Raw genomic sequence first — 27,853 nt, 5'->3', positions numbered from 1 at the left:
TGAACTCTTTAGAAATACATACAGTAGTTCAACTGCCCAGAAAGCTAATGAAAACACAGATGGTATTAGTAAAATCAGAACATAAATAATTAGAGAATTTTATAGGAGACTGGCTCCCACAAACCTAAGTAGGCATGTAGACGAATCAGAGGCAAATACCTAGGATGGTAAATTAATTTTGCATAATATTATATGATTGAAAGTAATGGGAATGTTGGTTCTAATGAAGGCTGTGACTGATATTTTCAAATACTGTATATAGAGAAGGAATATGTATGGTGTTTCCCAAAATGGGGTAGTCATACCACCACCAATACATTAATAATACATTAATAATAATGTTAATTAATAATACATGAATACAAATAATACATGTAATTAATAACATACTGATAATATAGTTAATATTTATTAGAAAAAATAGAAAACAAACATATCAAACCTACAATTTCATGGATATTATCGCTCAGTTTTGAGATTAAAATAGGTGTTTATTTACAATGAGTTGAAAGGAAAAGGATTAAGTTTATAATAGCGTGAGCGTGTGGTATGTCAAGTATCATAGGAGAAACATAGAAATAAGAATCATGTGGAGAGCAGATCAGGTTTCTGGGTGATCCCAAGGGAGAAAGTGAAAACCAATGAGTAGAAGCTGCCTGAAGAAGATTTCAGCTCAACATATAATAGACTTTCCAATCAGCTCATTCCAAATAGCTTACCCTAAATGTGAACAAGTTCATCAACCCATAGCCTAGAGGGTACTTGGTGGGGATGGAGTAGAGGAGTAAACAGTTGGACTAGGTGACTTTCAGGCCCCATTATTGTGTGATTGAGTTCTCCATCAAGTTCACTCAGCACAGAGACTCCTGGCCTTTTGGTGTTAAGGAAATCTGTTGTTTGTTTCACTTTATTTGGAAAATGTTGGGAGGACATCAAGACTGCCTTATCAGAGATGCTCTGGGTTCCTAGTAGACGGGCTGGTAATGACTGCCTTCAGGGCGTCGATTTCAGCTAATGGCCATGGCACCCATCTCCAGCTGCGACATATTAGGTGGAAGTCATCCCCTCATCCATTCCCACTTAGTTTAGTCTGGAAAAGAAGACCGTGTTCCCCAATAATAAAAACGGGATCGGGGGAAAGAATGTAGCTTCCCCCTAAAGGGGAAGGAAAATGTGTGTTCTCAGGCCACTGGTTCCTTTACTAACTGTGTGTATAGGTTTGAAGCCCTGGGCAAGTTACTTAATATGTCTGAACTTCATTTTTTTTCTCACCCTTAAAATGAGGTACATAATGTCATTTATCACAGAATAGGAGTTCATTAATTCATATGTATTCTTATCGCCTCCCTCTCTTTTCATCATGATTATATTTATGTAGCAAATGGAATTTTAGTAATAATGCTTCTAATTAATTTGTCCACTCATTAATCTGTTCAGCAGACATTTCTGAAGGTCGTGAAACCAGGCCCAGTGCCAAGTAAGCACAATGATGTTCTCCATTCCAGAGACTAAGGGCCAAGATTGACAGCAGTACTGTTGGTAAGTTGTTAAATTGTACTAATACTCTACATTTACCCCTGCCTTGTATGTCACAAAATACATTCACATAACATAATTTTGTGCAAATTTTCTCCCAAGTCCTGGGCTATAGCAAGCTCCAGGAAAGCAGACACCATATCTGTCTTGTTGATTACTATATTCCCCATCCCTCGCACAGAGTCTGGCACATAATGGGGACTCCGTAAGTATTCGTCAAAACAATAAAGGAAGGAATTGATGAATCAATGAAATAAGCCAAAAAGAGAGTCATCAGTAGCATCATTTTACAGGCAGAGAAATAAAGTGTCACTGGCTCTGGTATTTATCAGCCACTGAGTAAAGGAGTAATTTCACCAAGTAAACCACTTGTGGGGGAGATGGCATCTTACTCTTCCATTTTCTTGGACACTTACAGCATATTAAGAACCAAGTAATGGGACTTCCCTGGTGGTGCGATGGTTGAGTATCCGCCTGACAGTGCAGGGGACACGGGTTCGATCTCTGGTCCGGGAAGATCCCACATGCCGCGGAGCAACTAAGCCCGTGTGCCACAACTACTGAGCCCACGTGCCACAACTACTGAAGCCCCTGCGCTCTAGACCGCATGCTCTGCAACAAGAGGAGCCACCACAATGAGAAGCCCGTGCACCACAACAAAGAGTAGACCCCGCTCGCCGCAACTAGAGAAAGCCCACGCGCAGCAACGAAGACCCAGCACAGCCATAAATAAATAAATAAGTGAATAAATAAATAAATTGTATCCGGTTTTAAAAAAAAAAAGAACCAAGTAATGCAAAAAAATGTAATCTGTAATAGCAGTGGTAGTAATAACAACAATAACAGCTAACATCTACGGAGTGCTTACCACGAGCCAGGCTTTGTTCTAGGAACTCCATGCGATCCTGTTGACAACCCTCTTGGATGGTATTCAGCAATGTCTTTGTGGCTTATTGTATCTTCATCTGCTTCAGTGGAGTCTGCATTGTCCCCTCTTCACATCTTCCTTCAGTGGCAGAAATTATGAGCTCCTCAAAAGTACGCTCTTTGTCTTATTCAGATCTGCATTCCCAGCACCATGTTGTACATATAGCAGGTGTTCAATATGCCTTCGATGAATAAATGAATGATCTAACTGAAGGTCAGAAATGGAAATGCTCAATGGAGCCTAGAGTCAGGAGAAAAATCTGAAGAAGGGGACACTTGAACGAAGCCTCATTCGGACTTTGATCGACAGAGAGTGAGAATGCCACGTTAGGAGAACCGTAAGAAGATTGCGTGTCTTGCCTAAAGACTTGGATGGGATGTAGGGTGGGGTGGAGCTGGATGACCTCTTAGCCTCTTATGGGATCTTCCAGTCCTTGGTGTCGTGGATCAGATACTAGGTTTCAGTCATCACCCTGGTCTTTTGCCCTTTTGTACCTTGGTCAGCTCTACTGGGTTACTACTGACTTCTATCTTTGCAAGCAAAGTTGAGTAATCAAACCCTATGAGACAGATCTTCTTTCATCATAGGAGAGGTTAAGGTAAGAACTCTGTGTTTTTCCCACTAGCACTTGCCGATGTATGCTCTAGGAGCAGTTCTCCCAGGGGATAATATGGATGTGTGAGAAAACAAAACAGAAAAGGTTTCAGTGTTCGAATATGTGTGGGAAGCAGAGTTTCATCGTTGCATAACTTCCCAGAGCCTTTACTATACAAGCCTTTATTAAACACTGATTCTTTAACGAGGGCTTGGGGAGCATGGTGTACAGAGAATTCCTAACTTTTTCACCATGGGCCTCAGGAGGGTATGTGAATGGAATATCACATAGGACTGGTACTTTCCAGAACATTATATTCTATGGGAAGTACCATGTTAGACCTTTCATCAGGGAAGTATTTGTCTGTTTCTTAGAGCCCTTGGATACTTATTAATTCATGGACCTTCTGCAAATACAAGAATGTTTCTTTCTCCTTACCTTCTCCAGTCTTCCAGGGGTTTTGTCACAAATGCTCTCTGATCCCCACATCTGCCCAGTTTGCACACTAGAGGGTAGCGTTGAGCCTGTTTGGAATTTCCCACACTTGGGACTGAGAAAAAGTATGATGAAATTGCCCTTCCTTTTCACATAAATCAGGGGGACTAAGTACCCGCAGCTGTTGCTCTTACTGTGAAAACCATTGTGATGGGCAGGATTTTGTTCAAAATCCCTAAATTCAAAAGTTCTCGAAAACCCTGGGCCAATTCTTCTCAGAAATTTCTCTGTCTGTACTTGCGTGCCTGGGAGGATCAGGTCTTCATCCAGGTTCTCTAGGGCTTTGTGAGTGAGGGCAAAACAATGCCAGAGTATACAAAACTCACTAAATAAATAAAGATATTTCCCTCTGTTATCCTATCTGGAGTCTTGAAGATTGGAGTGAACCTGAAGCATGCAACAGAATTTAGTCACAGAGATGCTTCTTAGCCTTGATTTAGTTTCTGCATAAAGTCTGTGTCTTTCCCTGCCTATCACCAGTTCTAACCTTTCCATCTTCTACTCAATCTTCAAGACTCACTTCAAACTCCATACCTCCTTACAAATGTAAAACCTGAGGCAGTTGCCCTCTATGAACTCTTACGCTTAGCCCTGGATTATTAGAATCTTAGTGTGACCTTTTAAGAGTTTTCATTTACGTTCTTTTTTTTTCTGTCAACATTATTGTAGGGCCCCCAGAATCTTAGCTATATGTGACACTTGCCTATATTCCCCTGTAAGGATTTAGAAGCTTGACTGAAAGAAACAGACATCTGTTGAGTTCCTACCATGTAGCAGGCCCTGACCTAAGCCCTTTCATGCTTTAGCTCAATTAAGCTGTATTTTGACTGGCTGCAACATCTGTGCCCTTTTCACAAAGTTGTAGATCATCCAAAAAGGACATTTGAAATGGCAGAATGCACAGGGTGACCTTACGTCCTGGTTTGCCCATGACAGTCCTGGTTTACATCTGTCGTCGGGCATAATCATTAATAATGTTCCCTTTCACTCTCAAAAGTATCCAGGCTTTGTCTAGAAATTCTACGATAAACGGGCTCCGGCGTCAGACATTTTGGGTTTGGACGCTGGCTCTGCCTCTCACTAACTACGTGACTGCGGGCAAGTTCCTTAACTTCCCTGGGCTTCACTTCCCTCCAGGTAGAAATGAGGGGTGCTAACGCCTTCCTAATAGAGTTGTGATGAAGATCAAAGTTAATATAGTATTGTGTTTACATGACTGGCCGACACACAGTAAACACTCAGAAAAGACAGTTATTATTGTCAAAATGGTTTTGATCATGTGGGCAACACCAGAAGGGCCCAGAGTGGCTGCTGTGTGAAGTGACTCAGAAATGCGAGAGGAGCTAAGGTGTGAGCACTGATTTAGGGAGAGGAAACATTATAGGCAGCGAGTGGTGCTTTATGGTAGTGATTCTTAAAGCATCCAGCCTAGGCCAGCAGCCTCAGCATCCCTTGGGATTTTGTTAGAAGTACAAATTTTCAGATCTTTTGAATCAGAAACTTTGGGAGTGGGGCCTGGTAATCTGTATTGTAACAAGTCCACCAGGTGATTTCAATGTGTGCTAATTTTTAAGAACCTTGGTTCTTCTGAAAAGGAGAGGAGACGGCAGAGAAGCTTCGACCAGCAACAGAACAGCTCATTAAGCCAGGAAGGTTCCGGGTCAGTGAATCCCAGCACCCTCGTGCTAAAGGCAACCCTAGGAAGCTCTAGGCCAGAGGTTGCAAACATAGACTCACAGTCTGAATGTGTATACTATTTTGTTTGGCCTGTTAAAAAAAATTTAGCCAGAAATGAAAAAAATCAGAGAAATTTACGTGCAAATCCAGATTTCTAGCATTCCTTACAAATTCAGAATATTTGGCACCTCTGGGTGGCCTTCCCCTCCAGCCACAAGTGAGTGCAGTGGAGAAGCAGCTGCCCCTTTAACCAGAGCATGTAGCCTCCAGCTTCCCCTAATTCCCATCAGGTCAGCTGCACTTCTGTACTTGTTACCTGTCCTGTCCCTGTTCCCATTCACGACTCAGACACCGCCCCCTGCTTTTAGATGAGAAAGTGTAGGCCTGGAGAGTTTCCACGAGTTGTGTACGTGTGTGACCCATTCTCTGGACACAGCATGTGTTTAGGGAGGGTGGTCTCTGATCTTCTGAACAGGGTCTTGAAAGAGGAAGAATTTGAGACCCCCGAAGGGCTGCTCTTGCTGAGGTTCTTAAACAGTCCTGCGTATCAGAATCAGCTGGGCCAAAGATTTAAAATGCAGTTTTCCGCAGTCGCCCCCTGCCCAGCCTGGTTTAATAGGGTTGGGTGGACTGGGCCCAGGAAGCTGCATGTAAAGAAGTCTTCCTTTCTTCCTCCTCCTTTACCCCCATCCGTGTGATTCCAAAGCAGGTGGTCCAGGGAACATACTTTGGGAAACCCCGAGCGATGTGTAACATTCCATGTGGGATCTATACCTCAGGATGGAGTGGGGCAGCGTGGACAGAGGACAAGATCTCATCACAGGCTGTGTGCAGAGAAGAGGGCCAGAGACATGGGGGAAGTTGAATGAAGAGATTTAAGTGTGGTAGGGTCAGATAAAGTTGGGTTCGAATAGTCCGACAAAGGTTTGGGGGTTTTTTTTGAAATATATTTGACATATAACATTGTGTAAATTTAATATTATTGATTTCATACATTTATATATTGTAATATGATTACCATCGCAGCGATAATTAGTGCCTCTGTCACGTCCCGTAGTTATCATTTCTTTTTAGCCAAACTTGTAAAAACAGAGAGTAAAATGGTAGCTACCGGGGGATGCAGGGTCGGGGGATAGGACAGATGTTGTTTAGGGGCACAAATTTGCCACAAGTAGTAAAAAAGTCCTGGAGTTCTCATGCATGGTATAGTGAATATAGACAATAATATTGTATTATACTCATCAAACTTGCCAAGAGACTAGATCTTAATTATTCCAACCACTAAAAAAGTGTAACCCATGAAAGGTAACTGCCCCGAACCAGGTAGCCTAGCCTTTGACAGAAAGTAAAGAGAGTGATGGTGGCAGAAAAAAATATATAAGGGTGAGATTTCATGGTGAGAGTCAGCAGCGATTTATCAGGGCTAAAAGGTGAGACCAAAAATGTCACCCTCTATGCCTCTTGCAGGATGTAAGGATGTGTACCACGTAAGCTCCTTTTGAAGGATACTTCGACATCCTTTAGTATAAAGCAACAAAAAGAAGGGGGAGCCCTTGCCTGAGGTCCTACCTCCATCCTTGTCTGACTTCCCACCCCTTTCTTTACAGTTTTCTGCTCCTTTCCATCTACTTATAATTGTGGGTTTTTTTCCCCTTCCCTTCTCTATTTCTTTGTCTCTCTGTCTCTTTCTCTTTCTCTCTCTTTTTGCTCTCTTTCTGTTCCTTTCTCTCTTCTGACCCCTTCCCAATGTGTAACTCACAAACTACACCAAGAGTTATAGCATCAAAAAATATTCAGGAATAAAACATCCATCACCATGCAAGGAGAATCCAGGGGAAGAAACCAAACCCCTGAAAAAAGTTTCTAAAGTAATAAGTCCTTGTCAGATTCCAACCAGCCTGGGCCTCCAAACGGAGAGGCAGAGGTATTTGTCTCCTGTTCCAAAGGCATGAGCAACTTCCCGCAGAGCAGTTCCGCTCCCACTGTGCTTTTTCCTTTGACCGTTGCTGTCAAATGTGCTTTGTCATGTCCTTTTAGCACCAGGCCTGGCACCTCTCTCTGTATAGTAAAAACTAATGAGCCGTATGGCTTTTGGCAGCCTTGGGCAATATACATGCTCCATTTGGAGCAGAGTAAATCCTTGGAGTCTATAGCTGTGTGTGTAGCCTCAGGCTGTCCCCTGTGCTTCATGGGTCTGTAAATATCATAGCTGTGGTCACTGCTCAGAATTATTAATATTCCAGAGGCCTGCTTTGACCCTACCCCCTACCGAGCAGGCTTCGGTAACACGCAGCTTCGCATTGGACCCCATCCAATTGGAATTTATGACTGGAAGTGGCAGAAGGCCCGTGTTATAGCAATGTCTCACCTTCAGCTGGCTCTGCATCTTGGACCCTGAGGATATCATGGTATTTATTCAATTCAGATCCCATTTATTGTGCTTCTAACATGCTGGGCACTGAGTTTAGATGCTAGAGATAGTGCCCTGACATAGACTAGGTATATGTATAACTGATTCACTTTGTTATAAAGCAGAAACTGACATACCATTGTAAAGCAATTATACTCTAGGGCTTCCCTGGTGGCGCAGTGGTTGAGAGTGCGCCTGCTGATGCAGGGGACATGGGTTCGTGCCCCAGTCCGGGAGGATCCCACATGTGGCTGGGCCCGTGAGCCGTGGCCGCTGAGCCTGCGCGTCCGGAGCCTGTGCTCCGCAACGGGAGAGGCCACAGCAGTGAGAGGGCCGCGTACCGCAAAAAAAAAAAAAAAAAAAGCAATTATACTCTAATAAAGATGTTTAAAAAAAAAAAAAAAGACTCAATCCCTGCCCCGAAGAAAGTGATCTGGGAAGGGGACATGGACATGTAAATAAGGTCCCTGTATGCTAATAGATTTCAGGTCCAGCCCTTGGTGGGTTTTGGAGAAAAGCCACCCATTCTTCCATTTGCATCCCCTGAAGCCATTGCTCTTCAAGCTTGGAAGGCAACAACACCTTGGAGCTTGTTAGAAATGCAGAAACTCAGGCCCCACCCCAGACTGAATCAGATTAAAGTTTGAGAGGCCATGATCTAAATCAGGCCTTAGCAAACCTGGATAGGTTCAAAAATCACCTAAGGCTTCCATTTTTAAGTGCTGACCCAGCAGATTTGATATAGAGCCGGAGATTTCTTTATAAGCCCTACAGGTACTTATGATATAGCTGATCTGTAGGCTGACATTTGGGAACTAGCCTCTAACCCCATGGTTCTCAAACTTGTTTGAACATTAGAACCACTGGGAGAGATTTTAAAAGTCTTGATGCCCAGACTATATACTCTGAGCAGTTAAATCATAAACCGTGGGCATGGGGTTGAGGCAGTAGGAATTTTTCTCCAGTTTTATTGAGAAATAATGAACATCCATCACTATGTAAGTTTAAGGCATGCAGCAGGATGGTTTCATTCACATATATTGTGAAATGATTATCACAGTAGGTTCAGCTGACATCCATCTTCTCCTATAGATACAATAAAAGGCAAAAAGAGAAAATAAAAAAGGAAAAAAAATTCTCCTTGTGATGAGAACTCATAGAATTCACTCTCTTAAAAAATTTCCCGTATACCATACAGCAGTGTTGCCTATAGCCATCGTGCTGTAAATTACATCCCTAGTACTTATTTATCTCATAACTGAAAGTTTGTACCTTTGGACCATCTTTCTCCAAATCCCCTTTCCTCCACCCTCTGCCTCTGGTAACCGCAAGTCTGATCTCTTTTGCTATGAGTTTGTTTTTCTGTTTTGGTTGTGGCTGTTGTTGTTTGCAAGATTCCCCATACAAGTGAGATCATACGATATTTGTCTTTCTCCATCTGACTTATTTCACTTAGCATAATGCCTTCAAGGGCTATACAAGTTGTTGCAAATGGTATGACCTCCTCATTTTTTTACGGCTGAATAATATTTCATTGCATATATACCACACTTCTTTACTCATTCATCCACCGATGGACACTTAGGTCATTTCCATATCTTGGCTATTGTGGATAATGGCAGCAGCAATTTTAAAGTCCCTCCAGGTGACTCTGATGTGCATCTTAGGTTGAAGGCCGCTGCTCTATACCAGTGCTGCAAAAACTTTAATCAGTATAAGGACCACTCCCTACACAATCCCACAGGGTCAGCAGAGCTCCAGTGGTTCCTAATTGAAAAAGAGGTAGAACTAGGGCCGAAACCCCAATTTCCCCCCCTAGCCAGGGTACGTGTCACCTGCGAAACTGCCAGGCAGCATGGTGAAGGCTACCTTGGCACTACCTGGATCCCTAGTGTGGGGCCAGTTGAGGAAACTCAGACCTATATAGTTCAATAGCCTCAATCCGTCTGGTCTTAGCTTGGAGGCAAGTTTCAATGGCTTGTTCCTTGTCTTGTTCTCCAGCGTGCTCAGAGTCCCAGTGGTATTTTTCTCAGCACACTGGGCTGTAGACATATTGGCTGTCTTTCATTTTCTCAAATGTATCCTTTTCCTTCCACCTCAGGGCCTTTGCTGTTTCCTCTGCTAGGAATGCTCACTCTCCTTCCCTCTCTCCAGTTCCTCCTTCAAGAAAGCTTTTCCTGACCCTCCAAATGAGAGCAGGTTCCCCTATTGTACACTTGTAGAGCAGTTTGTACCTTTCCTTCCTCACAGTTATCACAGTTTTAAATTATGTGTTATGTTAATATTTGAATAATTTCTCAACAATTCCAATTAAGAGAGAAATCACAGCTCTTTTCCTTAGAACTGTATCCCAGTCACTTGCATTGTGCCTAGAACACAGTAGGGATTCGATGAATACTTGAGTATTCATGCACCACTCTTCCCAGCATTGGAGGTTCCAGGTCCCTTACGTATTGTCCCCACCCCACCCAAGAACATCGCCATTTGCCAAGGCAACCACTTTAGCCCCTGCTAATCTTTAGGTATACACCAGCCCCTTTTTGGATCATCATGAGATCCCCAACTCTAGTCACAGTCAGTCTACCTGAGGCCCCTTTTCCATGTCCGGATATTAGTAGCATCCCCCTTCCAACCACCCAAGCATTGTGAGCCTCCATGGACCCTTCTTGTTGCTGCCACTCTGGCACTGGCCCGGCAGTCCCCTAGGTGTTTTGTCTTCATCACAGTATTAAGCAGGAAATATTATTGTCGGTGTTCTAGGATATCTTGTGCTCTTTTTGTGTAAAATAAGAATAATAGTATCTACTGCAAAGGGTTGATGGAGAATTAAATGAGGTATTCTGCATCGACAATACACTGCCCAGTCAATAAATATTTAGAATTTTTATTACTACTAATAACTGCAAAAATCCCACTGGTGCTTACTTCGGCAGCACATATACTAAAATTGGAACGATACACAGAAGATTAGCATGGCCTCTGTGCAAGGATGACCCACAAATTTGTAAAGCGTTCCATATTTTTAATAAAAAAAAAATCCCACTGGACCCCGCAAAATGTTTTAGAGCTGCAGTTTGTACTTACTGAATGAGATGATGGGAAGCTAATATGGATTCGATAATAATTTTAAATGAGCTCACGCTTTATTGGTTGTGACAGCAGTAAGTTCAATAGTATATCTAGAAGTGGAAAATAATGCTTATTTCCATTTTCAGAAAATGTGTGACATGTCTAAGGATTTAAGGGTCTTTTGCAGCAATTCCGTGCCCTATTTCTCCCACACTGGGTTCTCAGGCTGTAAGCTGAAAGTACACACTTCGGGAAATGTGACACATACAGTCTCTCCTCTCTTATTTTCATTTTCCTTTAAGTATCTCTGTCAAACAAGCTGGAATACTAGTCCTTTCTCTAGAAGTTGCTGCTGTTCAGTCATATGAAGGTCAGGACTTTCAGCCCATCTACTTTGGGACAGAAAACTTGGAAGAGGTCAAAGCTGAGCCTTAGTAAGCATGGGAGTAGGGGAAGGGAATCTCACTGTGGTTTCAGTCCCACCGGAGAGGTTGTGGACAAACTAGAGAGGAAAGCAACTCATGCATTTATTTTTTTTCACTCAACAAATCTCTATTGAACACCCTACCATGTGCCAGAAACTGAATTTAACACTAAGGGCTTCCTAGCAGTGTGACCTGAGGCAAGTTCATTAATTTTCCCATCCTCAGGTTGTTGCCTGTAAAATGGAGATGACAATAGGGTTGAGATAGGTATTAACTAAGATAATATGCGCAGGGAGTGACACATAGTCTGTGTGTGATGCAGTGAGTATTCACTGCTGCTGCTGTTGTTCACGTGGAACAAGGTGGATACAGCGTTGCCATCATGACATTTTGAGTCAAATGGGACACAGAGAAGAGTACACAGGAAATTACAATAGCAATTGATAGGAGGAGTAGAGGGGGCGCTGTGAGCCTAGAGAGGGACACCTAATTCAGACTTCCTAGAGAAAAGGACATTTAAGACTTAAACTGAGACATTAAGGGTGAGTAGTAGTGTTAAAGAAAAAATTATTCTGGTGCTTGTTAAAGATGATAAGGAAGACTTCCTTCAAGACGATCTATTGCAATGCCTTTTGGCAGAAGGGGAGAGAGCTCAGGCTCAAGTCTGAATACCAAGGGAGTGGAGATTTATAGCCATGGAGCAAGGTGGGGGTCGGTGGATAGAAAATTACTAAGAGGGTAGGATAATTCTTGCTAAACTGACCAAACGGGATTCTTGATGAGGGCAGGCCAAGAGGATCCGATACCGGGGAATTGTGGGAGGGGGATGAGGAAAGTGATCAGATATTGAGGGTGATTCTCCAAATATTGAGGATGAGGGATTCTAGCTAAATTGACTTCAGAGGATTCTTGCTAAAACTGGACTCTATAAGGATAGAGACCAAAGCCCACAGTCAAGTCTAGTTGAGCAGAGGGCTCAGAGGAGGCTGACTAAAATTTGGTCAAAGAGAGAACCTTTGTCGGTAGTTACCCAAGAGGAGAGGGTCTGGGTAGAAGTCCTATCTCATGGGAAAGTCTCAAGGCAAATAGAAGCACATTCTGCCCTCTCCCACAAAGAACAGCCCATTTCCAGAGAGGGATTAACCTTTGCTGCACCCTGGAATCACCCAGGGATCTTTAAAATATACTGATGCCTAGATCCCACCCCCAGAGTTTCTGAACTAATTGGTATGGTAAGCAGCCTGAGCTCTGGGTTGGTTTTTTGTTTGATTTCCAGATTTATTGAGATATAATTGATATATAATGTTGCTTAAGGTGTGATGATTTGATATGTCTATATATTGTGAAATGTTCACTGCAACAAGGTTACTTAACACATCCTTCACCTCACATAATTACCATTTTGTTATTGCTCTTATACAACACAGTATTGTTAACTACAGTCACCATGCTGTACGTTAGATCCCCAGATGTCTTATAACTGGACATTTGTATTCTCCTACCAACATCTCGTTTCACCTATCCCTCAGCTCCTGGGAACCACCCATCTGCTCTCTGTTTCTGTGAGTTGACCTTTTTAGATTCCACATATAAGGGACACCATACAGTATTTGTCTTTCATTGTCTGACTTACTTTACTTAACATAATGCACTTAAGTTTCATCCATGTTGTCACAAATGTCAGGATTGCCCTTTTTTAAAGCTGAATAATATTCCAGTGTGTGTGTGTATATATTATATATATATATATATATATGTATACCATATTTTCTTCATCCATTGATCCATCAATGGTCATTTAGGTTATTTCCATGTTTGGATATTGTGAATAATACTGCAATGAACTTGGGGTGTAGATATCTCTATGAGATAGTGATTTCATTCCCTTTGGATAAATACGCAGCAGTGAGATTGCTAGATCATATGGTGGTTCTATTTTCAGTCTTTTGAGAAGCCTCCCTACTGTTTTCCATAGTGGCTGGCCCAATTTACACTCCCACTAACAGTGCACTAGGGTTCCCTTTTCCACACATCCTTGTCTTTTTGATAGCAGCAGTTCTAAACAGGTGTGAGGTGATATCTCATTGTGGTTTTTATTTGCATTTCCCTGTGATTATTGATGTTGAGCACTTTTTCATGTACTTACTGTCCATTTGTATGTCTTCTTTGGAAAAAAAAGTCTATTTAGGTCTTTTGACGATTTTAAAATCAGATCATTTGTTTTTTGGTTTTGAGGTCTTTTGGGTTTTTTTTTTTGCTATCAAGTTGTATGAGTTTCTTCCATATTTTGGATATTAACCCCTTATCTGATATATGACTTGCAAATATTTTCTCCCATTCCATGGGTTGTCTTTTCATTTTGTTGATTGTTTCTTTTGCTGTGCATAAGCTTTTTAGTTTGATGTAGTCAGTCCCACTTGTTTATTTTTGTTGCTTGTGTTTTTGATGTCATATTTTAAAAAAATCATCGCCAGAATCAATGCCAAAGAACTTTTCCCCTATGTTTCTTCTAGGAGTTTTATGATTTCAGGTCTTATGTTTAAGTCCTTAATCCATTAGAGTTAATTTTGTAAGTGGTGTATGATAGGGGTCTAATTTCATTCCCTTGCATGTGAGTATCAAGTTCTCCAAACACCATTTATTGAAGACACTATATATTCTCTACTGAGTATTCTTGGCTCCTTGTCAAAAATTAGTTGACCATGTATTCATCAGTTTATTTCTGTCACTTAATACTGTTTCATTGGTCTATGTGTTTGTATGCCAGTACTACACTGTTTAGATTATTATAGCTTCATAATACAGTTTGAAATCAGGGAGTGTGATGCCTCCAGTTTTGTACATTCTCAAGATAGCTTTGTGAGAATTATCTCTGGGAGGCAAGGATGGTTCAACACACACAAATCAATAAATGTGACACACCACATTAATAGAATGCAAGATAAAAATTATATGATCATTTCAATAGGTGCAGAAAAAGTATTTGACAAAATTCAGCATCCTTTCATGATAAAAACTCAACAAACTGTGTGTAGAAGAAACATACTGCAACATAATAAAGGCCATATGTGACAAACCCACAACTAACATCACACTTAATGATGAAATTTGAAAGCTTTCAGTCTAAGATCAAGAACAAGAAAGAATGTCCACTTTCACCACTCATTCATCATAGTACTGGAAATCCTAGCCAGAGCAAACAGGAAGGGAAAAAGGAATTAATTGGGAAAGAAGAAGTAAAATTGTCTCTGTTTGCAGATGAGGTGATCTTGTATATAGAAAATTTTAAAGACTCCACCAAAAAAATTGTTAAATCTACAAAAATGAATAAAGTGTCAGGACTCAAAATCAAAATATAAAAATCAGTTGTGTTTCTGTACACCAGGAATGATAAAGATATAAAGAAAACTATCCCATTTATAACAGTATTGAAAACAATAAAATAGGAATAAACTTAACCAAGGAAGTAAAAGATCCAAACACCAAAACTATGACATTGATGAAAGTAATTGAAGAAGACAAAAATACATGGAACGGTATCTTGTGGATCAGAAGAGTTAATGTTATTCAAATGTCTATATTACCCATATTACCCATAGAATCATTGCAATCCCTATCTAAACTCCAGTGGCATTTTTCACAGAAATAGAAAAAACAATTCTAAAATTTGGAACCACAAAAAACCCTGAATAGCTCTGGGGTTTTTAAAAGCTCCCCTTGTGATCCCATCATGCAATCAGAACTGTGAACCACTAAGTCTTTTTACAGCCAGGTAGGGCCTTTGCCCCTAGTATATCAAGCTCTTATCAACTTGACTCTCATTACCTCCAGAGGTACAGAATACAGTCATTTCTCTGCATTCATAGGTTCCACATCCTCGGTTTCAACCAAACGCAAATTGAAAATATTCAGTGGGAAAAATTCCCGTGAGTTCCAAAAACCAAAAGTTGAATTTGCACACAATGGCAACTATTTATATAGCATTTAAATGGCATTAGGTATTGTAAGTAATCTAGAGGTGATTTAAAGTATATGGGGGGGTTGTCCGTAGCTTATATGCAAATACTATGCCATTTTATATAAAGGACTTGAGTATCCATTTGGATTTTGGTATCTGCGGCATGGGTGGGGGATGGGGGGCGATTTCTGGAACCAATTGCCCCGCAGATACCAATGGACTACTATATTATCTCCTGTGAGGTCAATAAACAGACCCTCCTTCTACCTTATTTAATGATTGCCTTTGGCTTTCAAATTTAGGACCGCAACAGCGTTTATTATAAAGTTACCGTTTGACCTCTCAACTCTTCTTATTTGCAGTTTTCAATTATGTAAAATTCAACAATATCAAATTTTATTAATACTGTACCACTGAAGTCATATGTTCTCAGTCCACTGAAAATGATTGTTTAAGATAAGACCCACTTTCGGAACATAATGCTATTTTCTCACTGCCATCTAAGTCAGGGGTCAGCAAACTTTTTCTGGAAAGAAACAGATGGTAAATATATTAGAATTTGTGGGCCATACAACTATCCAGCTCTACCCATAGACAATCCATAAATGATTGGGTGGGCTTGTGGTCCAATAAAACTGTTTATGAAAGCAGGCAGCTGGCCTAGAGGTCTTGGTCTGTTGACCTTCCCATCTAAGTGCCCACTTTTCACTCCACGTGTTCTTCACTCAAACAATGGGACAAAATGTTTCCGCACCTTCAAAGATAAAATGATCTCACTGTCTCATTTGCATTTGTTATCTTCATTTACTCATGAAATACTTGTTTACATAAATCTATAAGTTGACTAATCTAGAAAGCAGTGTTTCCATCATCGTCTGTAATACGATAACTTTCTTTAATATTTAGAGCTGTTTCCTGCAGCGACCAGAAAAACTGCAGACGGAAGACCCTAAATATTATAAAAGAATTCAATGTTTTTTTGAAACTGAAATGAGGAAACCACAGAGAGATGACTGACCTTGATAGGCCTCAGAGAACAGTGGTTAAAAATGTGAACTTCTGCTAAACCACCCAGGCCAGTCCTGGTTCCACCACTTAGTAGCTCGTGAGCTTGGGTGAGTTCTTAACCATTCAGTGCCTCACTTCTTCACCTATAAAATGGAGATATTAAAGTTCTTACTTCATAAGGTTATGGTGGAGACTATCAGATGACCTGCATAATATGAATAGAACAGTATATACATTAAGCACTCAACAAATGTAGCTGCTACTTTTGTTCTTTTCACTGCTGCATATATGGAGGGCGACCTTACCTTGGGCTTACTTTACTTTGTCTCTGCCAAGAAATATGCTCTGAAGATCAAGAGGACCTTCTTGTCATGCTACAAGCCCTTCAGCTGCAGCATAGATGTGTTGGTCTCACCGTGGAAAGTCAAGATGGTCCTCAACCAAACGAAAGTGAATTTGTGATCACTCTGCCTTGACCTTGAGAACATTTCTTAAGCTTCAGCTATATGCCTTGAGGTAGCTTTCATCTACACTGGGACTCTTCCAAGGTGGTTAAATGAAACATTAAGAGGGTAACATGCATGTTAGCGCTAGCCCATGTTTAGTATTTGGTGGATATTCTGTGTGTGGAACTCAGGAGAGCACATCTATAAACATGTGCTGGGAAATCAATTCAGTCTAAGTTTGCTGGAGCAGATGAGCTACTGCCCCCAAACTACCAGCTTGCTGTGATAGCTGACTGCTCTTTTGAGGTCATCATCCATTGTCTCAGTGGTGAGGATGAAAAAATAAGGTCAGGACCTACTCTGAAGTGTCTTCAGAGAAAAAGGGTTACTGGGCTATCAGATAAAGATTTGTTTGTTTTTGTTGTTATTGTTGTTGATTGCACTTCATTTCTACTCCTATTTGTTATCTCTACTGAGATGTGTTTTGTGGCTGGAGTTAAGGCTTATCGTATATGCATTTGGTATCTTTTAACTAAAGACCCAGAAATCCTCTTTCTGTATACTCTCCAATTTTCCAGCAATCACCATGCTTTGTAGACTTGAGTCAGGTTAGAACACGATACAGAGACAGTGATGCCTAAGAGAAAGGGCATTCCATCTTTGCTGGATAGACAGCCCTTCAATCAGGTCCTATGTGTGAAAGTGCTTTGAACTATTAAGCAGGGAGCAACAATTATGCGTGAAGTACTTACACTGCTTCTGGAATGTTCTCGGACAGTACTGTCCAGTAGAACTTTCCATAATAATAGAAATGTTATATAACCGTGCTGCCCAATACAGTAGCCAGAAGCCCCATGTAGCTACTGAGCAGTTGAAATGTAGCTAGTGTGACTAAGGAACTAAAGTTTAATTGTATTTAGTTTAATTCGTTTAAATTTAATTGGCCACAGTGCAGTTATAAGGAATGTTGCATGCGTTAAAACAAAACAACCTGTAAGGCAAGTTGTGTGTGCCTGCCCCCCTTTACAAAAGAGGGGGAAATCTCAGAGAAGTTAAGGAACTTTCCAAGAGTCACAGAGCTAGCAACTGGCATGTGGTCAGACAGGATTTATACCTCCCAATTTTCTCTGATGTCATGCCCAGGGGTTCTTCTTCCACATCAAACTATATAGCACTGTGCTATACTATATTATATTCTATATTACTATTATTCCTTTGAAATCTATCATTACAACTAAATATTGTAATATGCAGATAGAATAAACTCTAACCCATTCTCTCCAACAGAACAAGATTAGCTCACTTGACTTGTACCGAAGGAGAGAATTCACAATTGTCTATGGATAACTCAAGATCCCCTTTGCTCTGAAGACACTTCAGAGTAGGTTTCGACCTTGTTTTTTCATCCTCACCCCTTAGACAATGGACGATGACCTCAAAAGAGCAGTCAGCTATCACAGCAAGCTGGTAGTTTGGGGGCAGTAGCTCATTTCTTCCAGCAAACTTAGACTGAATTGATTTCCCAACACATGTTTATAGATGTGCTCTCCTGAGTTCCACACACAGAGAGCCATTTCCTTTTTGAACAGCTTGTCTGGTTACATCTTGTAGTAATTTATCTGCGTGCTCCCTGCCAACTGGTTTGTAGGGAAAACATGTTTGATGCATAACAATAGATCATTTGGGGATAAATCAAACTCTTAATGAAGTCCTGCTTCTCTTCAGCCAGGCATTTTGCTCAGAAGTCTCTCTTGGGCTCTGGTGACTTGAGGAAAGGGAATGTGGGTGCCCCAACCTTCGAGACAAGTAGGCGCACAGAAAGTGATTTTCTCCAAGACAAGACTAACGACACAGCATCCCTGGGGTCCCTTCTCATGGAGTCCAACTGAAACCACTGAAGTTGGATTGGAGACTAGAGCCTGGAGACAGTTCAGATTAGACCTATGTTTGGAAGAAATGAGAGATCTATTTTGCCCAAAGCCTCACACTTTCCTTGGAGGGACGCCATGGCCGCCCACACACCCTTGTCTTTCCCAGTTCCTGTAAGGAAAAAGAAAGTTACAAGGAGATAGAAAGTAGAAAGAAAAAGGGAAAAGCGGGGAAAGAGAGAAGAATGAACTGAACAGAAAATCGAAAAGAAAAAAGAAGAAAGAGAAAGGAAGAAATAGTAGGAAGACACTGAGCAGGAAGGATGAGAGAAAGAAGAAAATAAATATCTCGAAAGTTTCCATTAAAAACCAAATGTATCATAAACATTGTTAATAGTTATTTCTAGCTGAGTCCCTGCCATGTGCCAGACTAGGTGCTCCTAAACACTGCTAAGGACCCAGAGAGACTTAGAAAGCTTGAGAAAGCAGTAGTTACTGTCTCCAAAGCCCTTATCCTTAGCATCTACACTACAGATGCCACTAAGAAGCCGTACGATCTGTCTTACAGCTATTTTGCTCTGGATATCCAGAAGTGGAGGAATCAGAGGCTGAACTGTGGAGGGAAAAGGCACGATGGGAGAGGCAGAGTAGCTGATATAAAATGTTTAATCATATCATTCTGTCCTCGTCTGAGGACATGCATCACCCATAGACATGCTTAAATGCCAAGTAAAACACGTCTCGCGTTTTGAGTCTGAACTCATGAACTCCCCCCGGGAGCCCTGCAGGGGCTGGTATATGCTTTTCATGGAGTTGGGGGTGCATTTAAAGCTAAATTCTGTGATTGTTTTCTAAGGAGAAAAATGATCTGCATTGGTGCTTTTCTTTAGTGAATGAGGAACTCTTTCATCAAGTCAACCCCTTTCCCCAGTCTTCTCTGGCCCCCACTGCCTCCAGGATCAAGTCCAAACCCTTCATCCAGAAATCCAAGGCCTTCCACGGGCTGGCTCCAGACGGCCTTATCAACAGTGTTTTTCCACCACTCTCCACTCTAAACTATCAACTCCAGTAAAGCTGGTCTGCTCCCTCTTTCCTCCTCCCAGACACACACACACTGGCCCTGAGAGGACAAAGGACGGCTTCTTCAGCTTCCTCTGCCTTTGCTCCCATGATTCCTTCCACCTGGAGTGCTCTTTGCTGCCTCTCACTCTCTTCTAACCCCTATGTAAACTTCAAAGCCCCACCAAAGTCTCTTTAGGACAGGTTCTCTGACCATCCACACCCACCATGATCTCTTCCTCCTCTGCCCCTTCATGATATTCAGTTTTGGCGCCAGCTACAGGTTGTCATTCAATGATGCCTCAAGTCCCTGGGAAGGAGATTATTCCCTCTGTCTTGCTATGCTCCCAGCTCTCTTGTATTCCTTTTCTTTCCTTGTATTCACGTCCATCAACATGGTCCTGCTGTCGGTGTCTCCTTGGAAATTGGTCTGCATCTGCCATCTCTCCTTCTCATTTGCCAGGAAGCCAGATTACCAAACTGCCCCCAACCCCAGTTAGAGAGAACCGCTTCCTCCCCTCTCTTCCCTCCCTTCTCCTCCCTATGAGGATCGGCAAGTATTTACTATAGTGTTTATTTCATTCTGTTTTGCTATAGAAATTCATGTACGTTTTCTGTCTTCTCCACTGGATCATGAGCTCCTTGATTGTAGGGATGAGGTCATGTTTGTTTCCCTCTCAGAGCCTACCACAGTGGGCAATGTACAAATGACACTCTATAAATGCTTATGAAATGTATTTTTATCATCACTGAATTTCTCAACTGTACCTTAAATATATGTGAATGAAGGCTTAGAGAGCCTATTTTTTGCACACAACCATTTCTGCAGAGACAAGAAAGATCTGAAATATTTAGGGTAGGGGTCTTCTCTCCCCTGTGCATAGGCTTCATTTTCACATGGGCTATTCTCTCACGGTGGAATGGTTCCCTTAAGGAAATTCATGGTATTATTTTCCTAAGAAGGGTGGATATAAGACAAGCGGGGTAAATTTCTCCTAACTCATGGACATCTGAGGAGTAGAAACCGAAGACATCAGCGCTCACCAGAACTAGAACTGAGCGTGGCCTCAAGGGGCAAATCTGTGCTCTCAAACTCTCAGGGCCACCTGGTGTCTTATCACGGCCTCTTTTGGTGCACAATTTATTCTCCTCTCTCAATGGTTTTCTCCACCATGAAGCTCAGCTCACACAGGGCTTTGTGTTGCTGCGATGCTAAATGCATTTGGTAATCTTCAGTTTTCTCCCCCACTAGCTGGCAACAGTTGCTCAGTTTTCTAATTCCAGCATTCTGAGCGAAGAATGCAATTACCCTTGCTTACTTTTCCTTGCCAGGCCAGAAGTCCTGGCAAGCTTCAGGACGGGCCAACTTTGATTCAAGTACCATCCCTGGTGAAGTCAGCCACAGGTGAGGTGTGGAGGGCCAGAGGGAGAGGTAACATCAGAGAAAATATGGCTGCCTAAGCCCGTCCTGTCAACAGCCCTGCGGGTAGGTACAAACCCCCTTGCATTGGACTTGTCTCTGAAGACAGACACTGTCACAGCAGGGTAGAAGACATAAATTCCTGCAGACAAGCAATATAAATGAGCAAAGCAATCTGGTGTAGAGCGATGGGAGATGGCGGCTCCAGCATTGTTAACATGGGGAAATGGGGCCAGAGTTTTCCGTTTTTAAAGAGAAGCCATAAGTATGGATTTTAGTGTGAAGTTCCTGAGTTTTAAAACTCATCGAAACTTATCTGTTCAAGCCAAACCAAACTTATCTGTGGGTGATATTAGCCCTGCCGGCTGTCAGTTTGCAGGTCCTACTTTAAAAACTGGTGTCCAAGGGCAGATCTTCTGAAAGGAAGGTAAATGACTTATGAGCAACTGGCCCGTTATTATAATTCATTTCCTTTCACTCTAGTTATTTGCATATTAACCCCCCATTATGTGTCTACTGACCGACTTATTAAAATAAGTCACTTGCTTTGTGTTGTTTTGAGATTAACACTTGCTTTTGCATCATTTCAGAACACTTCCAACTTCTTGCCCAAGTTCCCATGATACTACCTTCAACTAGGAGAAGACAAGGCTCCAGGAGGATTTAAGTTTGAGGTTTCATAAAACGTCAGTTTGGGGATATGATCCCTTGTTAATGACCTTCTCCTCAGGTTTCTCAAAGACCACCCAGGCCTCTGGCTTGAAGATAAAGCCAGGACTAAGGGCCAGCTGGGTAATCAGAAAAAGCAAACCTCATGCCTTGGGAGCTGTAGAAGGTAGATTTTGCAAGGTTGGTCACAGAAGCCAGAACAATGGGCATGTCTGTGTGCTTGGGGAGGTGCGGAGAGATGGAAACTGGAAACATGTGATTACTGAGTTGACTAAGTTGTTTGCAGGATTATCATGCTTTACTGAAAATTCTCTGGGAAGCCCAATGGTTATGACAAATTTCCAGAGGCAATGAGTCTTGGCTATTCCTTCCAATCAAGAACAAAACTAGTCCACAGGGTGATTGATGCTTAAATATTTCTCCAAGAGAAAGATGGATGTGGTCCATACGATATTTTCTTCAGAAATACCTGGTTTGGGAAGAATCAATGTCAAACATTATTTTTATATCATAAGATTGGGAAAACAAAGTCCCTGAGGGTCCGTTCAATGTTATATCCCAGAGATGAGCCTTGAGAAATATAGTCAATGCAAACATTGCCTAGAGCATAACTGTGCTGTGGTCTCCCCCTTCTTTTTAAAACCTGTGTGTGTGTGTGTGTGTGTGTGTGTGTGTGTGCCCCTGTGTGTTTTCTTAAAACACAGTATTTTATAGAAAAGAACACATATTTGTTAAGTGTACCTCTGAACATATTATCACAAAATGAACATATCCATATAACCACTACCCAGACTAAGAGATAAAATACTATCAGCACTTCAGAAGCTCCCTTACTAAGCCCCCTCCCAGACATTAGCCCCCTCCAGCTCACCATAGATAGTCACGTCTCGATTTCTAATGCCATAGATTAGTTTTGCCTGTTTTTAACTTCAAATAACAGGAACCATATTGTACATATTTTTCTGTGTGTATTTATTGCAATGGTTGATTCATTTCCTTGCTTTATAGCATTCAATCATATGACTATAATGCAATCTTTCCATTTTACTATTGATTAAAATCTGATTTATTTCCAGCTTGGGACCATTGAAAATAATGCTGCTATGAAATTCTCAGTCAGACTTCAGGTACCCATATGGATGAATTTCTGTTTGGCCTATATCTAGAAGTGAAATTGTTGACTCATAGGATAGATGTATTTCAACATGGGTAGATACCATTAAATAATTGTCTCAAATGGTTATACCAATTTACACCAATGTGTAAGAATTCCTTTTGTTTTTCCCTCTCATTCTTTAAAGACAAACTCCATCTCCTACTTCCCCTTCAAGCCTTTCTTGATAACACCACCCCTCATTTATTGCCTGCTTCTGCAACTTCTCTAGCACTTAACAGCATTTTCCAAAATGTTCTAATATTGAGTCACTGGGAATACTTGTTAAAATTAAAAATTCCTGGACCCCACCTTGGTAAAGGGCCTGGGGAAGCTGCATGGTTCCTAATTACCCCAGCTGATCATCAGGGGAATTTGAGGAACAGCGAATATCATAGAATTTAAGAGAAATCGATAAAAGTGGTCCCAAGTTATGCTCACTCTAGGTAGGAATAACACCGAAATATGACCCATCGCCTGCTTATTCAGCTTCACTAAATATTCTCTTCCTGCCATCCCCTCACCGACTTCTAGCCCCAAGAATTTCAGAAGATGTATATCCTAGAGCCTTCACCTGTTAAACAACCAGCTGGACAGCTACGTGACCTTGCTACTCAAAGTGTGGTCCCTGTACCAGCAGCAGCAGCATCACTGGGAACCTGTTAGAAATACAGAACTTCAGGCCCACCCCAGACCCACAGACCAGTATCTGAAGTTTATTAAGACCCCCAAGTGATTTGTATCCACATAAAAATTTGAGAAGCAGTGTTTTGTTATGTGTGTGAGGGGAATTGTACCAGATGGTCTGGGGGACCCCAGGACTTAAGCAATATAGAAAGGGCACGAGCTTTGGAACCAGTCAGTCTTCAATGAGTCTCAGCTAATAGGAAAGTTACCTAATTTCCACCTCATCTAAGGTCATCTGTAAAGTGGAGCTAATATCCCTACCACACTGAGATGTTATGGGGCTTAACGAAGTGATCTAAGTAAAGTACCTGCTTCATAGTTAGGGCTCCCCCATTGATGACAATTTGCTTTGTACAGTGTCTGGTACACTAAAAAGTACTCAAAAATGCTATCACTACTGTTGGTCTTGGTGGAGGTGGTCCAGATAATATTATATTATTATTAATTATTATTAACCTCAAGGAACTTACAATCTAGGAGAAGGAAACACAGTAAATCCATAAAAAGTTTAAGGAAGATGAAAGATTATAACTGCAAAGGGATCTTTCTCCAAGTCAGAGGTCATACAAGAAGGATTGTAAGCATGTAAGTATTAAATATATTTCGGGGCAGAGCAACTAACATATCTAAGCATTTAGCTTATGCCAGGCATAGATTTAATATTATCTCATCCCATACACCCAACTACAAATGAGATAGATACTATTCAAATTGCTCCCATTTTATAAAGGAAGACAATTGAGCCCCACAAGGTTAGCTAACTTGCCCAAAGTCACCTTAATATTAAGCGGTGGAGCCCAAACTTGCTCCACTGACTCTAGAGCACACACTCTTTTTTTTTTTTTTTTTGATAGGTAAGAAGTGCATTTATTTAGAGAGAAACACACTCCATAGACAGAGTGTGGGCCACCTCAGAAGGCAAGAGCGGCCCCAGGGTATGGGGTTGTCAGTTTTTATAGGGGTGGGTAATTTCATAGGCTAATGAGTGGGAGGAGTATTCCAGCTATTTCGGGAAGGGGCGGGATTTCCAGGAATTGGGCCACCGGCCACCTTTTGATCCTTCTGCTTGGCCTTGAAACTGTCATGGCGCCTGTGGGCGTGTCATTTAGCTTGCTGATGTGTATACGGAGGCTCAAGGTCTAGTGGAAGTGTCCGCCACCTTGGACCCATTTAGTTCTAGTCGGTTTATGTCATGTCCTTGGGCTATGTCATTCTTTCAAAGGTTGTGTCCTGCCCCCTTCCCTCCTGTCTCATTCCCCCCTCGGAGGTTTTATCCCATATTCTCATGGGAAGCAGAAGGGCGATGGTCCGTCTTCTGTAACTGCTGCAAGGCTGAGTAGAGGTGTCGACCCTGCCTGTCAGGGAGTAAAAGTCTCTGGCTGCGGAGCACGTACTCTTAATGGTGGTGATGCTGAACAATTTTCTTCAAGTTACTTAAGAGTCTATGGAAGCAAGGGAAACAACTGCGGCTGGAGTGCGTTGAGGGGCTTCACAGAAGAGACTATGATTCACCTGGAGCTATACAGACTCATTAGAATTGGACAGAGAGGTATTTGAGAAAAAGATGTGCTTATAACACTGGCAACACCTCGGACGCAAAATTATGTCTCAGTTCACAAAGTGTGTTCACAACCACTCATTCAGGGCTACTAAGATGGAATATAAATTGTCCCTGCCTTGATAATCTTAAAGGCTATAGCTTCTAATTTAATCCTGCAACTACCATATAAAGTTATCTCTGTTTTTCAGAAGAAGGAAAAGAGAAGTTCAGTGGCTTGCATAAGACAAGGGGAATGGAAGGTGCTGACGCTGGAAATTGAATTCAGATCTTCAGAATCTAAGTTTAAGGCAACGATCATTTGTTCCTTTAGGAAGATCTAGAGGCTAGAGTGACCAATCTTTATGGTTTGCTTGGAATAGAAGAGTTTCCCAGGATGCAGGACCTACAGGAAATTCCCAGGTAGACCGGGATGAGCTGGCCACCTCAATAGAGACCTAAACACAACATCCATGCTTGTTGTAAGATGCACCTTTGGTTGAACCAAAGGGTTTTTTGTGCTAAGGTAGGGTGTGCTGTTCTCACCAATCAGAGATCCAATACCGCACACGTCACCTGCTCTCTACTTAGTCTGCACCAACATAATGGCCAAAGGGACAGGCTTTCTCTGAGCACTGACTGTAGTTCAAAATTTTCTCTCTACTTGCTTCTTCCCTCCGAATTTGCTACGGTGTGTGTCTAGGGCATGTGATGTGCCAACACAGTGATGAACAGAACAGGTAAGATTCTTGCTTTCACAGGATTTACTTTCTTAGCAGGGCTTTAAAAATGGCCGGGGGCAATTGTGTGGGGGAGGTTGGGTGGAAGAGGTTCTGGAAGAGCAAGAGATCATTCAAATCACATCAGAAAGACTTTCTGGCAACCAGAAATTAATCCTGGTTCTAATATTGGGGGTGACCTTGCATAAAAAGACATCGTCTTTGTATTGCTTCACGGTCTGACTACCGACTGTTCCAATAGAGAAAGTAGCCAGCAGACTGACCTTTGCTTTCACAACAGATCATAGGAGATGTGAGGTGCACGTAGTATCTTAACAATGTTGAAAAGGGGCCACTTCTACAGGATGTTTCTTGGGAGCAAATTCTTTTCCCAGTAGCCTGCACTGTACAACCCATGCATATGGGCATGCCAGCTCTTGTTGGATATGTTTCCAGGAGGGAAATGGTAGGCAAAATGAGTCTAAATGCTAGATGGGGTAGGTAGGTGGTGGTCCAGGCAGGGGACAGTGATGAGAACTTCTCCGCAGGGAGGTCATGCTGCCTTGGTTCCTCTGGCCCTCCCAGGAGTTTGGGGGCTTAAAAATATGTCTTCCAATGTCTTAATGGACAAGGATTGAATGATCAAATTCACGCGTCACTGGCAGCAGCATAAGCGAACGTCCAGAGGACTTATCCCAGAAAACAGGGAGGATCCATTTCAAGTTCTAAGACCAACTGAAGCTTGGCATTCCCTGACAAATGTATTCCAGCTGGTTTCAATCCACACGAGACACCAGCATGTGTGTGCACGCATGTTTATATATCTACTTATTAAAGAAAATGCACTTGGTAAGCAGGAGACCTCCATTCGTCTTCCTTTTGCTTGAATGGCTGTCTCCTGGAGAGGAAGATCCATTAAATGTCAGGAGTAGATTATGACTCTGGGCAGTCCAAGGAGATGAGGTAGGTAGCTGGCTTTTGCACAAGGGAATTTAGAAGATTATCAGAGCACCTAATTAGAAGATATTTTGTTAAGCTCTTCCTGCCCACTTTCCTATAGATAATGGTCAAGCTGTGGGGCCGTGCGTGCTCTGTTCCTTGAGGGAAGCAGGCAGCATCCTTAGCCTGATGCACCCTTCAAGTTAGCGACTCGAAGTAAACAACTGATTTCACTAATCTCGGAGACCTTTCTCTGGTGTCTAATAAGTACAGACTTCCTCTCAGCATTTGCCTTTTCTCCGTGGCTCCCTTATGAAATGTGATGCTAGCTGTAGAGTTGGAAGGACAAAGGAACTGAGTAAGTGTAATTTATTATCCAGGATTGTTTTCAACCTTTTTCCAATTATACACATTTTTCTTTTGGCTTTGGCAGACCTGGGTTTATGAGGCTGTTCTTCTGGTCACTAATGGGCTGAAAAAATGGGCCCCAAGTATTCCTTAAGGGATGTGTTACTGGCCTTTAGTAACTTGTCTATGGCATTAGCTCTGTTGAATACAGTTAATTAAATGAGAAAACTAATACCGACCCCTGCTTCTCCCCCACTGTCTGCCCTCCCGCCCTCCACGTACACCAAGGCTTAATATGGGATCATTTCATTTAGGGACCAGGAAGCTGTCAGAACAACAGAGACGGAAGCCCAGACTGGGTTGGGTGCGCTCATTGGAATTTGTTTATTTTTTCTCACCCACTGGGGAGAAATGATGGGCTTAGGAAAGACAGAAGGCCTGCAGTTTAAAATCATGGGGGCAAAATACAATGGGCTGGGTGACAGGGACTCTGGTTTATGGTCCTGGGTTGGAGGCTGATTTGATGTGTGACCTTGAATAAGTCATTCATCTCACTGTATTTCAAGTTCCTCATCTGTAACGGGGGGAGTCATGAGACACCACCACCACCCCCTTGTCTAATGGATCGGTTGTGAACCTGAGGCTCATTTCTTTATCCCGCTCACTTACCTGTGGGCATTCTCCAGGATTCAGGATTTGTGCCCCATTGTTTTCATGTCATCCCTCAGTGATCTTACCCTTTGGCAGAGCGTTAGGTCTGGCATTTTTGCAGGTGACCACAAAATCTTTATCACCAACTTCAACTTCTCTCCCAAGATGCGATCTTAGTTAGCCAAAATGTTCACTGGAAATTTTGAGGTGGACGATTTGCTTTATAAGATATACTTCTCTATTCAAAACTCACCCA

The 27,853-nt window shown here is 42.0% G+C and overlaps 1 non-coding gene across 1 annotated transcript; it reads left to right on the top strand.

Annotated features, from left to right (window-relative positions):
• The first annotated feature begins 10,558 nt into the window (after positions 1–10,558).
• Positions 10,559–10,665, top strand: LOC132434684 (U6 spliceosomal RNA). The gene has a single exon (XR_009521399.1). It is a non-coding gene; the product is annotated as a U6 spliceosomal RNA (small nuclear RNA).
• The last annotated feature ends 17,188 nt before the right edge of the window (positions 10,666–27,853 follow it).

Source organism: Delphinus delphis, chromosome 11 (genome assembly GCF_949987515.2).
Source record: "Delphinus delphis chromosome 11, mDelDel1.2, whole genome shotgun sequence".
NCBI classification, from domain to species: domain Eukaryota; kingdom Metazoa; phylum Chordata; class Mammalia; order Artiodactyla; family Delphinidae; genus Delphinus; species Delphinus delphis.
The sequence above is the reverse complement of the archived record's forward strand: the minus strand, read 5'-3'. Positions and strand labels throughout refer to the sequence as shown.